This window comes from Rhinolophus sinicus, chromosome 3 (assembly GCF_057876585.1).
Source record: "Rhinolophus sinicus isolate RSI-liver-muscle chromosome 3, RSI-T2T, whole genome shotgun sequence".
Lineage (NCBI taxonomy): Eukaryota > Metazoa > Chordata > Mammalia > Chiroptera > Rhinolophidae > Rhinolophus > Rhinolophus sinicus.
In genome coordinates, this window is record NC_142503.1 from 122,878,169 (window position 1) to 122,894,594 (window position 16,426).

The window sequence follows — 16,426 nt, forward strand, 5'->3', positions numbered from 1 at the left end:
AAGCTTCCAAAGAAAAATGACCAGAACCAAACAGGATACTTGGAGGCATAAGTAAGAATATTGCAAATAGCAGTCTCAGTGTAGCTTCCTGATTTCGTCAATGAAGCCAGGGATGTATTAGAATAATGGCTCCAGTTTTGTTCTATGAGGTGTAAAAATTAAGGTCACAAACTTGTTGCAACGATGTTGCTAACTTTTTTTTTTTTTAATATCAGAGGGATTATTTATTAAGAATTTGTACCAACTGGACAAACAGTTAACCAAGTTTACTATTTGGAAGTGCTGGAAAGGCTGTGTGAAAAAGTTAGATGACCTGAACTTTTCACCAACAATTCATGGCTCTTGCATCATGACAATGCATCAGCTCACACAGCACTGTCTGTGAGGGGAGTTTTTAGCTAGTGAACAACTGTATTGGAAACACCCTCCCTACTCACCTGATATGGCCCCCAATGACTTCTTTATTTACCCGAAGATAAAGGAAATATTGAAAGGAAGACAGTTTGATGACATTCAGGACATCAAGGGTAATACAATAATAGCTCTGATGGCCATTCCAGAAAGAGTTCCAAAATTGCTTTGATGGGTGAACTAGGCGCTGGCATCGGTGCATAGCTTCCCAAGGGGAGTACTTTGAAGGTGACCATAGTGATATTCAGCAGTGAGGTATGTAGCACTTTTTCTAGGATGAGTTCGCTAACTTAATTGCAGACCTCGTATGTTATCTAAACAAGAAGGTTCTGAAGGGAACTACAAAAATACTTAAAGACTGGAAAATACATCCTAGAGAGAAAGACAACTGAAGTGAAGTTCTATAGCCTGGGAAAGAGGAGATTTAATAGATATGAGGTGTATGGAGTAGGTAATGTGGATAATGTGGGCTGTGTTTCTTTGTAGCAGGATGACAATGAATTATGTGTTATTGTTACTCTGTAAGAGAAAATAACTGATGAATGTTTGGAAGAATTTCATAAGTGTTGTGAAACATTTGACTATATTAGGTAAGTATGTTAAGACTACAGACATTATTTACACTTGGAGAGATGTAGGGGAGAATAGTTGATTTTCCCAATGGTTAGTTACTATTTTGTATTATCACTTACCCCTTATTCTAAGGGATTTGAAATTTATTCTAAGGGATTTGAAATTTATTCTGTGTAAGTCTCAGGACAGCATTCACACATTTTTAGCAGAAGAGGAAGCAACATCAACAAGTCACTCTGCCAGCAAGGCAGTCTGGATTGAAGCCAGGGGAAGGGGTGGGTCAACACTCCAGCTAAACTATTGTATTAACACATGTGGGGTGATGAGTGCCTGAACTAAGGCAGTAGTGAATAGGAAGGTAGCTGAAGAGGTACATATAAGGGATATTAATAGATGGAATCAGCAGGACTTGGTTACTGGCTAAATGTGGAATCTAAAGGAGTCCAGAATGAATCCTAGGTTTTGGCTTGGGTGATTGATGGAACTTTCATCAAAAGGAGTTCTAGCCTTAGCAAGGATGAGTTCACATTGAACATGTTAAATACAAAGTTTCTATAGGACACCAAGTTTGAGATAGCCTGCAGGTACTTAGATATGTGTCTGATATTTAGGGAAGAATTCTGGAGTTGAAGATACAGCCTTGGAAGTCACAAGTCCCCAGTATGTTGATTAGAATGACTCAGATCCATGGGGATAGGATGAGAAAGTGCACAAATCTGAGAAGTAGCGATATGGAAGTTTCAGTCAATAGAGGAAAAATACAAAGGAATGTTCAAAGATAGAATTAAGTAGAGAAATATTATAGAAGCCAAGGGAAGAAGTAAGTTCAAGAATGCAGTAGACAACAGTAGAAAATACTATGGAGAGAGAATGGTTTCAGGGTTTTGGGGAGACTGCCTCGCCAACTATTCCAGCAATTTGTAATGAACATGACTCCTGTTACATTCAGAGTAGTGGTGTCAGAGGGATCTCTGTGTGGCAATGCCAGTGACACAACCTGTTCTGCAGTGTCATTAAAGATGGGAAAAACAAAGTATCTGCCAATGTTCAGAAAAAAAGTCAGCCACTAAAAGTCATGTCACTTTCTTTTATCCAGAATATCAGTGATCCTGCAAAGAATTCAGTTTCACTGAATCAGCACCCACTTTTTATGCTAAACATCATCAATAAAGTCGCCCCGATTTCACAGCATGCCCCGTGGCATTCGTGCTATTCAATGCCATGGGCAGGTAGGTCAGTTGTCTGTTTAAAGCAAGAGGTGGACAGCATTTTTGATACAGAAGAGTCTTCTGATTCTGACAAAAATAAGAGAAGTGACAGAAGCATATTTTGGGGAGGATGTGTCCTCTGTCCTTGTCACAGAGGTGATATTCCTTAAACAGTGACATGAATTGCCCACGTAAATGCCATAAAAATTGCTGGTTGGTCTCTATATATCCTGGACCCTCAGAACAAACTGCACTACTCTTGCTTTTGGCCTGGGCAAGAGACAGTGCTGACAAAAATGTTTTAATGAGTGATTCTTTTAATGTTCATTATCCCTAAGGAAGAGCTGATCTTTGCCTTTAGTGACCTGAGACTATTTTGAGAAGAATATGGTCAGCCGTTCTATTGAATGTGTAAAGTAAGCACAGCAATGAGAAGAAGAAAGCCGCCTGTCACCTTCTCTCTATCTATTACCCAGGCAATGTTAAGGTTGACTGCCTCTGTGAAATGATTACGTTGTTCATGCTGTTTGTTTAGACCTCTTTAAGGAACCAAATACTGGTTTATCTAAAGATACATGAAGGCTCCTGGGGAAGGGCCGACTGTTTTCAGTTGCCAAAAGAGAAGACGGTCTTTCACCTGTGCCTTTTCTCATTGCCTGAAACACTGTTCTCTCTACCCTATCCCCTTGCCTGGTTAACGCCCATCAATCTTCACAGGAGACAGTCTCCATTGACACCTTTTTATCTTGTGTATGCGTCACACTTTCCTGCTGCTTTCATGTATTATATTTATTGTTAAAAACTGGGTATTTCAATTAATATATTGTAGCAACTCTGTGATGTGATCCCTGTCCAACCTCCCCTCATGGTTGTTGCTGTTTGTTTCTTCGGTAACTTTCCAGGATTAGTTCTCCAGAATCTGTCTCCCCCTGAAGGATGCAGCTACTGATGTCTCTGCTCAGTTTCAGTTTGTTGTTTGCTTTTTCAATTTTTATTTTTAAGTCTTGCTTCCTAGAGGCCACCTCTCGGAGAGCATAGATTAGTGGTCAGAAAATGATAGCTCAGCGACGGTGTGGAAGAACCTTGAGCCAATACGGCTTCCATCCTTTGCTGATGGATCCAAGTGTGGGTTAGGTTCAAGCAGTTGGTAAGTTTCTTTCCTCCAGATGCTTTTGCTCTGTATGTGTAAGGTCTTAACACTCACCCAGGCAAAGAGGAAATGCCTAAGGCTCAGTCTCTTCTGAGTGAGTATACAACTTTGTACATTCACGTAGCCTTTTAGCCACCAAATATATGGGGAAACCTTCTCTATCTCACAGTTAAATTTCTGGTGGTTCTACCAGTCTGTTCAATACCCCAGTTAGTATTGTAACCAGAGGACAGCCGTAATGCTGCCCTTCCATGATTGTTTACCACTGAGATTGCTATTGTTTTTGACAATAACCCTGGAAATAATTTTTTTCCACATTCTGCTCCAAGTCAAGTCAGCTCCCTCTATCAGTCAGGCTCCTGGTTTTTCTGCGCCTTCTCCACCCTAGTAGAACTACCTTGTCACAGGGCTGAGGGGATAGGGAAGGATGGCAGCAGGCTGAAAGGCCGCAGACTCCCATTGTTCTTACTGAGGTTTAGTAGTTTTTTCCTGAATAAAATTCATTGTATGCCCTTGGCCAATTTCCAAGTCCTAAAATGGTTGTTTTGGAAAATTTTGCCAGTTATAGCATTGCTCTTTGGGAAAAGGTTTGCTAAGCTTCTCACTCCACTGGAAGTCCCCCGAGATAAATATTAACGTCACTTTATGAATAGCTGCAGGACATTAAACAAACACCCTGAAAACTTATATAATCTATTATACATAAAAAGACAGACAGATAAAGTAGGAGAAAACATTCAGAGAATTCCAAGTTTTCCCATGTAGTCAAATTTCTCATGATAAGCTACTAAATTATTATGTAGTTAAATGTTAATTGTCTTGTGAAAGTGAAACATCTTATTTAAAATTTTTGTTTAATCCATTTCTCTCTCCTAGACTCTGAGTGTCTGAACAGCACGACTTCCGGTGCCCCAGTGGGTAAAACAGTTGCCTATCCACACCACAAGGTATGAGCGAGTGTGGGTGGGGCCCATGCGAGCCTGCAAACCCTTAGCTAACCTTGGCTAATGGCCGCATGCCGCTTGAGGAGAATGTGCCAAAGTGTTTTTCCACATACAAAAATGTGGCACTAGTGGGAACTAGTCTGCATGTTTTTCTGAGCATCTTTGTTCTTTTGTCCCCCTGGTTTGACTTGTTTCTCCTTCTCCCAGCTCTAAACTTTCCCTGCAGGTTCAGAGAAAAAATGTGGGTGTTTTTTGGTTGTTGTTTGTTGTTTTGTTGTTTTGGGTTATTTTTTTCCCCGGGTTTTTGTTGTTGTTTTGTTTTGTCTTTTTCCCTCAAAGGCTGAGAAACAACACTTCTACCTGACTTCTGATTCTTGCTTCTTTCAGACATATCCCACCACCACACTCCCAATTGTCTTTGTTTGATATCCACCAACAAATGATACTTTGACTTAAAACAAGCTCGGTTTCCCTCCTTCAACAAAGCAATATAAACAAGTTAGACTTTACTTGTCCTTCTAAGCAACATCTAATTTCCATCTTTTCTTTCTCTAGTAAATTCCTCAACTTTTTTTCCCTTTGGCTTCAGTGTTTATATCCTATGGTATAAATTTTTCATTTTTATCATCAGTGTATCTCTTCTCACATGAGTCATCTGCGGTCTCTAACTCAAAATCGGGGGATTTTTCTCAATATAGTGTTGAGGTTAGAGACAGGCTGACTTTGGCTTGAATTCTGGGTGACTATGAAAGTATCGCCATCTCATGTCTCCTTAGGGGTGTTGTGAGAGGTCAAATACAATCATGCATATAAAACTCTTCAGTGCATACTTGGCCCCAGGGCATTAAAAAGGTCATCAATAGGTGATATTTATTATTTTAGTCGTTGAACAACTATTTTTCACACGTTCTATGTGCTGGGAACATAGCAGATGAAAAGATAGATATGATTGCTGCCCATATTCCCTGTGACCTTCCTTCTCTGATGTCTCGCCTCCATTTATTTTGATGGGCTACTGGAAAGGGCATGAACTTTGACACTTAACAGGAATGGATCCAAATACTAACTCCAAATACTAACTTGTTGAGTGAACTTAAGACAAACTAGAGTCTCTGAGTCTACTCAAGAGCAGAATGGCAACAATGCGTATTTTAGAGTGCTGTTGGGACAACTAAGTAAGGTAAGTATGTAAATTTCTTAGCCAAATCTCTGACATATGTTGCAGCTCAACAAATGTTAATTTCCTCCTGTTCTGTAACTCTGTACACTTTCGCCAAGGTTTTCTTATTTTCTCCTTCTGATATGATTTATTTCTATGAATTCAACTATTACTTTAGCGAGGCCTGCCAAACTCATATTGGCCACCCCAAACTCTCAACAATCTAGTTTCATCTCTCCGCGGTTTCATAGAATATATCTATGTAGAGGTCACACCATGACAAATTTAATACCTCTAAAATCACTATTATCCTAAAATCAAATTAGCTGCATTGTAGATTTCTAAGTGAAGTCTTTTCTTTCAGGCTCTTCTATCTACACACCACCACTAGATTTATCTTCCTAAAAAAACTGCTTGCATCATTGTACTCACACATTCTGAAATCTTTAAAAGCTCTGCTTCTAGTTATCTTCAACATTAATGTAAGTTCCTTAGTGCTACAAAAGCTGTGGGGTCCATAAATTAATAAAACACTATTCAGTCAGAATTCTATGTATTCCACACATTTCTGAACAACAGATGTAAGTTTTAGGGCTGAGACAGAAACAACTTTCACTTCTTTGAAGTTCATTTCTTATTTCTATAGGAAGACAAGAAGCTGGACAGGACGACTTCTAACTTACCTTCTAATCATAGATATCATGAAAGTGGTTTAATTTGAATGTCAACAAGGCGTCAATGATGCAGATGTTTTCTAATTCACTGGGGGAAAGAGTATTTTGAAAAAGTCACATCCTTCCCTGGATCTCCTTTGTATAATAGATTGTGTGTGTCCAGGTTCTTTTGACAATAGATGGTTTCTTTGAGTAAAATCTGGGCTACTAGCCCCTCTCTACTGAAAAGTGTGGACATCTCTGCTGCAAAATTTTTTCTTTAACTTGAGTGAGTTTTTGAATTAAGATATGTTTTCCTGAGAAATGGAAGAATCTTCATGTTGTATGCTGTTTTAAATATAAAACCCTTGAATTTTTTGCCTTTTGAATTGTTTAGCCTAGCTTGGTATGAGAACTGAGGTTGAGCTTTACTTGCATTTTGGACACCTAGTGATCTCAATTTTCAAAGAGATTCAAATAGATTGTTTATATCTTCTCCTTAATATTTGTCTTCACACTTGAAGGTAGATAACTGTCTAGTATTGGTTAACTACTGGCTTCGACTACCTTCCACAGAGACAAGAATTATTAGAGGCAAATACCTGAGTGTAACCTATAAGTATGTCTCTCATGCAAAACCTGTAACATATTGGGTTCTTTGCAGGAGCTTTCACCACTCCAGATTGAGGCAGAGGAGCAGGAGGAATCACCTGAGTAAAGATACAGAAGTAACGATGAACCTGATATGAATAGAGGAAAAGCTCCTGATTAAGTAGAGGGTTAATATGAAGGGTAGACCCAGGAAATAACGTGTCCAGATTAAGTAGAACTAGATAATCAAACCTCAAAAACCAGGAAGAAGAACTCACACTTCATCCCAAAATAAGTAGGAATTTATTGGTGATTTTGTCAAGGGGAATTTTGGAATTCTTTATTTTGCACTTAAGGAAAGGTTTTTGTTTGGATTCCAAGAGTTTATTATTTTGTCTTACTTATAAAGACATTAAAAGGCATTTTTGAAAAAAATAAAAAAGGTAATACAAGCAGAGTCTAAATTAAACTTTCCTTACTTCCTTTTGAGGATAGAGAACTCTTTTATTATCAGATGTGAATTTTTCCTCACACTTGATTCTCTCTCTCAGACACATAGATAAACTAAGAACATCTCAGAGGAGAGAGTGGCTTGAAGTATGCTCTGTAGCAAAACTGTAAAATAAGCCACACTTGGAGTTCATAAAACTGTATCTTGTGTACGCAGAGAAATAACCATTAGAGCCAATTATCTTAGACAGACTGATGTTTCAAATTCTAACAAAGTTTTAGCCTCATTAACACATGTGCTTCATTTTATATCTTGGCTACCACATTTTATTGTTACAATTCATTAAAAATAATGTGAAAAATGAAAATGATCGTAAACTCATCATATAAGCAAAGGAAAAAAAATAATGCCTGGGTAATGATAACAACACTTTATATTTGCACAGCAACTTCCTTTTAAGGAGCTCAAAACATTTCACAAACATTATCTCATTAATCCTATGAGTACAGAAATAAAAAATAATTCCCTAGATCTCTGAGCTAGGCAAAGTGATGCATTTAAATAGTTCCAGTTGGTTTCCAGTGTTTCATACTGAATTATGAGCAAATGAAGTAAAATATTCAGATTCATTTATTATTATTTTAAAATTTATATACAGTAAAATTGGTCTTTTGGGGTGTACATTTCTATGAGTTTTAACACATATAGATTAATTTACTATCACCACATTAAGGATGCAAAACAGTCCTCTCACTTCAAAAAACTTCTTCAGAGTATACTTTGTAGTCAAACTCTCCCACTTATTTTTTTAAATAGCATTTTAATTTAAATTTCCCTCTAAGCATTACTTTAACTTCATCACTCAAATATCAATATCTTGTATTTTAATTTTGAAGTTCAAAATATTTTCTAACTTCCCTTCCGTCTTCCTCTTTGACTCGTAGATTATTTAGAAGTATATTTTAATTCCCAAATATATGGAGATTTTTCAGTTATCTTTCTGTTATTAATTTCTAATTTAATTCCATAATGATCAGGCAATATACTTTATATGATTTCAATTCTCTTGAATTTGTTGAGATTTGTTTTATGACCATGACATGACCTATTTGAGAATGTCCCATGTGTATTTGGAAATTATATGCATTCTGCTATTGTTGGGTGGAGTGTACTACAAATGTCAACTAAATCCTGTTGCTTGATGGTGGTGTTCAGTTCTTCAATATCCTTCTGGTTAGTGTTTGCATAGTATATGTTTTTCCATCTTTTTACTTAAATATGTATATATGTACACACACACACAAATTTCTTTTAGATATCATGTAGATGAGCCCTGGATTTTTAAAAATTCATTATGAAAATCTTTGTTTTCTAATTGGTATGTTCAGACAATTTAATGGAATTATTGATATATTTGGATTTAGGTCTACCATGATATCTTTTTTTTTTTCTTTTCATGCCTTCTGTTTTTTTCATTCACTTCTTTTCCCTCTCCTACCTTCTATTGAATTATTAGAATATTTTTTGTATTTCATTTTGATTTATCTGTTGAGTATTTTATAATATCTCTGCCATTTTTTTATAATGGTTGATCTATGGATTATAACATACATGTTTAACTTTTCACAGTGCACTTACAATTAATATTTTTCCTCTTCACGTGGAATATAGAAATTTTACTATAAATATCTTACAGATCCTTTTCCCTTTCCCTTTTGTAGTTGTAATACATATTTATATCTATATATACATTGAAAACCCCATCAGACTGTTACAATTTTTACTATCAACCATTCTACATATTTTAAAGAGACTAAGGAAAAAATTTGTTATCATACTTAACCTGATAGTTACTATTCCTGTCCCTTTTCTTTCATTACTGATACTCCAAGTTGCTTTCCAGTGCCTTTTTTATTCAATCTGAAGAACTCCCTTTTGCATTTAAGGGCATTTATGCTGGCAACAAATTCTCCAGTTTTCCTTCATCTGAGAATATCTTTATTTTGCCATTCCTGAAGGCTAATTTCATTGGATATAAACTTCTGGCTTGACATTTCTTTCAGTACTTTAAAAATGTCCCACTGCCTTCAGCTCACTGCTATCCAGGTTCTCATAAGATATCTGCCATCATTCAATATTGTCTCCCAAATGCATGCAATGTTTCATATTTCTCTGGCAGCTTTCAAGATTTTTTGCTTGTCATTAGTTTTTAGCACTTTGATTATGATGTTTCTGGGCATGGATTTCTTCACATTTTTCCTGTTTAGGTTTCACTGAGTTTCCTGCATCTCTAAGTTTGTCTTTGACCAAATTTGTAAAGTATTCAGTTGTTATTTTTTAAAAGTTTTCCTTAATCACACTCTTTCTATTATCCTTCTGGGACGCCAGTGACATGAATGTTCTACTTTAGTATTATCCCACAAATTTCTGAGAATCTGTCCATTTTTATTCAGCCTTTTTCCACATTGAATACTTTCTATTGATCTATGTTTAAGTTTACCAACTCGTTTCTTTGTCATCTTCATTCTGTTCTTGAATCCATTCACTGAGTTTTTAGGGTTGTTTTTGTTTTTTGTTTTGTTTTGTTTTGTTTTTTACAGTTCTAAAGTTTACCTTTGGTTCTGTTTTTCTATCTTCTATTATTTTGCCAAGATTTCTAGCTTTCCATTTATTTCCAGAGTATTTGGCATTACTTCTTGGATGTTATCCTGAACATTTTGAATATTATGTTTTTTGTCTTATTTAAAACTTATGAAGAATATTGGTTTTATTATTTGTTTCTGGATTTTAGTAATACCGATCCTGTTAGATTCAGATTACAAATTCCTCCTTGCTTTCTGTAGACTGTAGTTCCAAAGTCGGTTCCGTTTTTAAAACCTTTGCAGTGCTAGTTGGACTTGGACTTGTGTTTTGTGTGCACCACTCAGTAGCAGACTAGGATCTGGGAAGTGCTCTATACCACAGTTTAGTTCTCAAAGCCTTAGCTATGCTGATTAGCCATATTTAAGCAAGTACAGCTTGTGACTGAACCCAAGGGTTTATATACAACTTTCTGGAATGAGTTTCCTGAGTTTCCTCTTCTCTCTGATCTCCCTGATACCTTCGGTCTCACAAGAACCCCTTTCGTGGTCCTCTGGCTAGTAAGCCATGACTTTAGATTCCCCACTCGGCTGCATAATTTCTATGACTGTGCGTGTCTCCAGGGCCAAGCAGCAAGAATATACATGTAAAGAAAAAGAGACAATGGTGCAATTCCCTACACTCTTGAGACCAGAATTCCTCTGGTCAAAGGGAAGTGTTCCCTCATTTGAGCTTTAGCTGCCTGCCTGACAGTCACTGCCCATGCTGTTACTGCTGCTATGGGGTTGCATATGGGCTGGGATGAGAGACAACAGAGAAAAACACAAGACACAAGATTTTCCCCACTTTCTCTGACTCTGCGGGGCTCCTTTCCTGCTCATTAGCCAAGAAATAGAGAACTTCTCTTGGAGATGTTTCTGTTCACATTCATTACACAATCCCAGGTTTCAGGTTGCCTTTGAGTTTTTGCAAGAGATGTTGAGAAGAAAAAAAAAAGGGAAGTTCATCACTGGTTTGGTGGTATTTCAAGTTCTAGTTTCTTTGCCCATATGTGCGCTACCATTTACTTTTCAGAGTCTTCCATGGGCTGCTCTCTGCATTATATCCAGGGATTTTAGCCGCAGTTGGGGGAAGAGACAGGGTGGAATGTGTTTATCCCATCTTGATTGGAACCAGAAACCAAGGTTTAGATTTCTTGAGTCCTCGTCATTAAACCAATCTTGAAAGTATGCTTTAGTCTAGAGACTAAAAACAAATGTCCAAACAATAATAGTATGTAAGATTTAAGTAACAAAGCTGCCAAAAACTAAAGCAGTTCATTTAACCCTGCCATATAACCCTAGGTATTTTATATATTTTTACTTTACAGATAGGGGGTTGAGGTACAAAGATATTAAATAACTTACCCAAGGTCAAAAAACAAATAGCTGACGGGAACGTCAGGATTTGAATCCAAGAAGTCTGGCTTCAGAGACCAAGCTCTTAATCACACACATGTGCTTAGTTCTCTATTTCTATTTTCACTTTTGTTTCAGTGTACATGATATTGTACATTTATGTGAGAACCCTAAGTACAACTGTTATAGCTACAAACTTAACTTATTTTACCCTAAGTTTAGGAAGGAGTAAAGATTAGTTGGCAAAGAGATGATGTTACCACTTCTCAGAAGAGCTGAGAAAATATTTCGGGAATCAAAACAATTTTAAAGTCCCATTGATCCCTTAAAAACATGTGTGTATCAGCTGGATTTATTCACACTGTCCTTGTTTTCCCCTCAGATTTTTAAATTCTACTGTTAACTGGAAAAGCATATGGAGGGCAGGAGGTTTCTGTAAGAATCAACCCCTGCTGAGAAAAAAAAAAACGTTTTTTATTAGAATCAGTAGCTGTCACTTATCCATAAATTACTACTCCAACTATGGCACTAATGTAGTGCTATAAAATATGAAATCTGTGGAGCAAGGCTGGTCTTGGGCCACCACAAGATAAGTACAGAGATTGAAAGTCTAGGAATTTTTATGGTAATTTCATAATTTTATGTTGTTGAATATAATAATTAAAAAGTAGACTTGTATTTTATTGTCCTTGTTTTTATTTTATTCTTATCATAATTCATTTTACTATAATTTCCAAAAGTATAATTGTGCAATGGGTTGGAAATTAAAACAAAGAACTGGTGTCAGCAAGCAGAAAGAATTAATCCACACGGCACTAGCAGAGCCAAACACAAAACACTGAAAATTGCAGTGGAGAAATACTGGTTATTTTATTATGAATGGCGCCCCCCAGAAGAATGGGAAATAAATGCTCAAAAGTCCGAACTCCTCGATGGCTGTGGTTTTATAACCACGTTTAATCAGAAAATCTCTTATCTACAGATTACATGGGGGCAAAGTCACAAGACACTGTGGGTTAGGGGTTCCAGGTCGAGCTGGAGGCTGATTGGTCGGAGGTGAGGTAAGGGTAATAAATCATTTATTCAGGTCTTGAGGATGGTTCTGAGGTCTGTTCTGGTATCCCTCTGTCTGATTTCATGGGAAAGTAGCAAGGGGGTCCTTCCACCTTAGAGCTCAGGAGTTGGAACATTACTTAGGTCAGGACCTCTGTAGCCTGTCAGAGGTCCAGAAACTGTGACCATTAGCCTGGTCTGGGCTACTGTTTTCTGCTGCCTCCGGGGTTGCTGATTATCCAGGGAAAAGACTAGGTCTTTGAGGGATATCTTTGTATCTATTAATATATCTATGTATTTATAACATCTATGTCTACATTTATATCTATATCTATATCAACATCCTCTATATCTATATATCTATATCTGAGAAAGAGATGATTTCTACAGCTAGGATTTAAAGCTAAATTTAATCAAAGTCATAAGAGCCCTTGGTTTCTCTTGTTCTTCACCAGAACCAGTTTGAGAAATGCTACCCTAAAGCACAGTGACTACCTTTTAATTTTAAAAGAAACAACGACAACATTAATTAGAACAGAGTCCCTGACATGGTTTTCTTTCCTTAATGGTTCTTAAAGTTTCTATAAAGTATGCCTGAATTTTAAATAAGGTTATGTTTGTAAGAGGCAAAGACCTGGGGAAAGGTTCCAAGAGCTGATTTTGAATCTGCCTGAAAGCTGGTGTTTATACGGATCATTTCTTTTCCTTGGCATTTTAGGATTTGAGGGTAAGTCCCTACGTCCGGTAATGAAGACCCCAAAGGCTGGGACAGCAGGGAAGACCACTGAAGCCAGACAAGAGCCGGGTCTGGATTTCTCAGGGGGCCGGAGGTCCTTTTGGAGCAGCATGGCACCACCAACTCAACCCTTGCAAGACAAAGACAAAAGAGAAGGAAGTGGAGGCAAGTGCATCTCAGCTCATGTTCACTATTTTCCTCATTACCCAGCTCAGTCAGTGACAAGCAGCTCTTCCTCTTTTAATCTAATCAGCTCAATTAACATCCTACTAACATTTTATTTTTCACCCGCATGCTTCATAAACATTGATGTCTGGTTAAACATGACAATCAACCAACTTCTCTGGAGGTTCCCTTAAGTATCTAGAATTAGATCTTAATGTAAGGTAATGTATTGCAACAAACACTAAATGTGTTCTTGGAGAAACAAACTGTCTACAGTGTGGAGATTGTGTTCCTTGTGACAAAGTTTTATAACCACGTTTAATCAGAAAAACTCTTACCTAAATTTGTTCAAGACTTATTTTCTTTTTTTTTTATTCTAATTCATTTGATCTCAAGTATTGTAAAAAGAAAAATATTTACAGAATTGGAAAATTGGGACATATAAATGTCTCCATTTGTTCTAACCAAAATATTAATAAGAATTAGTAAGAAAAAAATACAGAAAAGAAAAATAAGTCATTACTTATATGAGTATATATCACCTTCTATGAATTAGTCCATCAATGTTGGTTTATAGCCTTCAGATATCAGTTACCTGCATATATCCAAGTTTTTCAGTCTACTTGAGCCACACTATCCTGTAAAAATTAAATCAGTGTTCTTTGTAAGGTAGGGAATAGTGTTCCATCCAGAATTTCCTGGAAATTCTTGGGGATAGTCTGAGATTTCTCCCAGTGTGACATCTCTTTCAGCTTGCAAAAAATATTTTTGATCTCCCTGTGTTTTCTCTAGTCTGCATTTACTCAAATGTGGAACATAGCCTTTAATTTCCCCAAATTATCACTTCTTTGAGGCATCTGCATTTTGTAAACCTTTCCTGAAGACGGGTTGGTAATAGTTTCTACTTAAATAAACTGCCAGGTGTACAGTAAATATCTAATAAATGTGGTTATTATTTGTTTAGGGATAATAGTATGGGGTTACATCACAGCAGATAGAATAAAATGAAATATTAGACATCCCTGTTCCCTTGAAGTTCCTCTGGCCTGTTTAACCATGGGCATTTCTTACTAGGTCAAACTTGCTTCTATAACCTACTTATTATTCTTTCAATCTCGCTCTCCATATCTCAATTCCTGTTACTTTTATTAGGCAGGGGAACTCAATGCACACTCTCTCTCTCCTTTGTCTCATGGCACCCATGTCCTATGGTATAGTGAAGAGGAGAGAAGATTGGGGTTATATATGAGACCAGTAATCTTTTGATAGATCCTGTCATCTTCCAAACCCATGTGAATAAGCAGGATTTATTCTACTACCCTAATAGCTAGAATCAAAAAGGCCAATCAATTGTGAGATTAAGGGTTAAAGTATCTCCCAAATTATAATTTGATTTTACACAAAAACTGTTTCCAGAAATGAAACCACCATGGAATCCAGGAGAATTTGATAGTGTGAAAAATTACTCTTAGAAAACTATCAAATATTGCTCTACAGTCAATCTTCTAATAAGGTGCAAGCAGCAAATTTGACAAGAACTAAAGATATTGAATTTACTCATTATAATCAATTCACTTACAATTATATTGAAAACATTCTTTCCAAAGGGATAAAATCTGATACTAATCGATCTCTAAGAAAAAAGACTTCTAAATATTTAACCAAACGAATTCTTCTATTTAATGAGTTTTTAGAGATTGCTTATATATTAGTTTCCTAGAGCTGTCTTAACAAATTAATAGAACATCTCACAGTTCTGGAGGCCGGAAGTCTAAAATCAAGATGTCAGACGGCTGTGCTCCCTCCGAAGACTCTAGAAAAGAATCCTTCCTTTCTTCTTCCAGCTTCTGGTGACTCCAGGTTCCTTTGGCTGTGGCTGCATAATTTTTAATCTCTACCTCAGTCTTCACATGACCTTCTTCTCTGTGTCGCTCTTCTATGTGTCTCTTCGAAGCATCTGTGTCATTGAATTTTGGGCCTACCCTAATCCAGGATGGTCTCATCCTGAGACTTTTAACTTAACATCTGCAAAGACCATTTTTCCAAATAAAGTCACATTCGGAGGAGTTAGGATGCAGACATATCTTTTTGAGATTGCAAGTCAACCCACTACAGCTGAGAAAATGGATAATACACTGAGTTGGAAGAAAAACTTTTCTAGCAAAATTTCATTAACTGGGTGGAATTAATGTAAGTATGAAATAGTAAAATAATATTTGAAAATCTGATTCTATTTTAGAATATATAATAATTTTAGCAAAGCTAACAATATATTAAATGACTTATAATATCAGTAAAATGAGAATGGTGCCCTGTAAATTTGAAGGCAGTCTTCTCTTTTCCCTTTAAGAGTATTCTTTATATTATCATCATATATTATTATGTAAGATTGCTGAGATGGTTAGCAGATACTTTTATCAAAGGTAAAGTCAATTTGAGTTGAGCCCTTTTGAATAATCCAAAATTAGTTAAGTTTGAATTTATAAAATATAACTCATATGTGTGTTTTTTTTAAGTTGAATGAGGAATTCCATAGTTGAAGAACTAAAACTTACCTCAATTCACTTGGAAATTTGCTTATTTCACACATATTCTTATAGGTTAATATTATTCCATATTCTGGAAGAAGTCACAGTCTGATGAGATTAAAAGGGGATAAAAGGATATTAAAGTTTTAAATCTTGGCCTACAATATCACAGATATATTAGAAAATCAGTAATTTCTAACTAATTGGCTAAGCAAACTAAAATTAATTACTTTTTTATATTAGAAGATAATTAACACTAGAAACATAAGGTCTTTGATACTTACTTGGCTAAGTTAGGTTTTGATCTGAGAATTCTCAGCCACCCTTAGAGTAAATCAGTAGGCTATCATAATGTGCCTTTAATTATATTCATAAATATTCGTTTGGAAAAATGTATCATAGTTTCTATTTCAAGAACAAAAGGTGGAATTTCAAACCTTGCTTTTGTCTAGAATGTTTGGTTTGAGGCTATTCTTTTCAAGACCTTTCTCTGAGGAGATTATTGTGCTTTAATAGTTCAGTTACTGAAACGTAACAAATTTGCTCTATTGAATTATAAACAATTTATCTATGGAGTATTCTACTCAGACTGAAGGTGAATGATTTTAACTTGGTTTAATAGTTTGCCTCATCATTTTCCTGAGACCACATTAGCGTGGGGAATTAATCAAAGGATATGGATCAAAACAATTACCAACATAAAATATCAGTGGTTTTAATAATCACCAGCAAAATTGTCAGAGTGCCAATCCTGAGCAATAGCATTGGCAGACTTTTTTTTAGCATTTACTATTTGTCAGCCACCATCAGCACTTTACATGCATTAA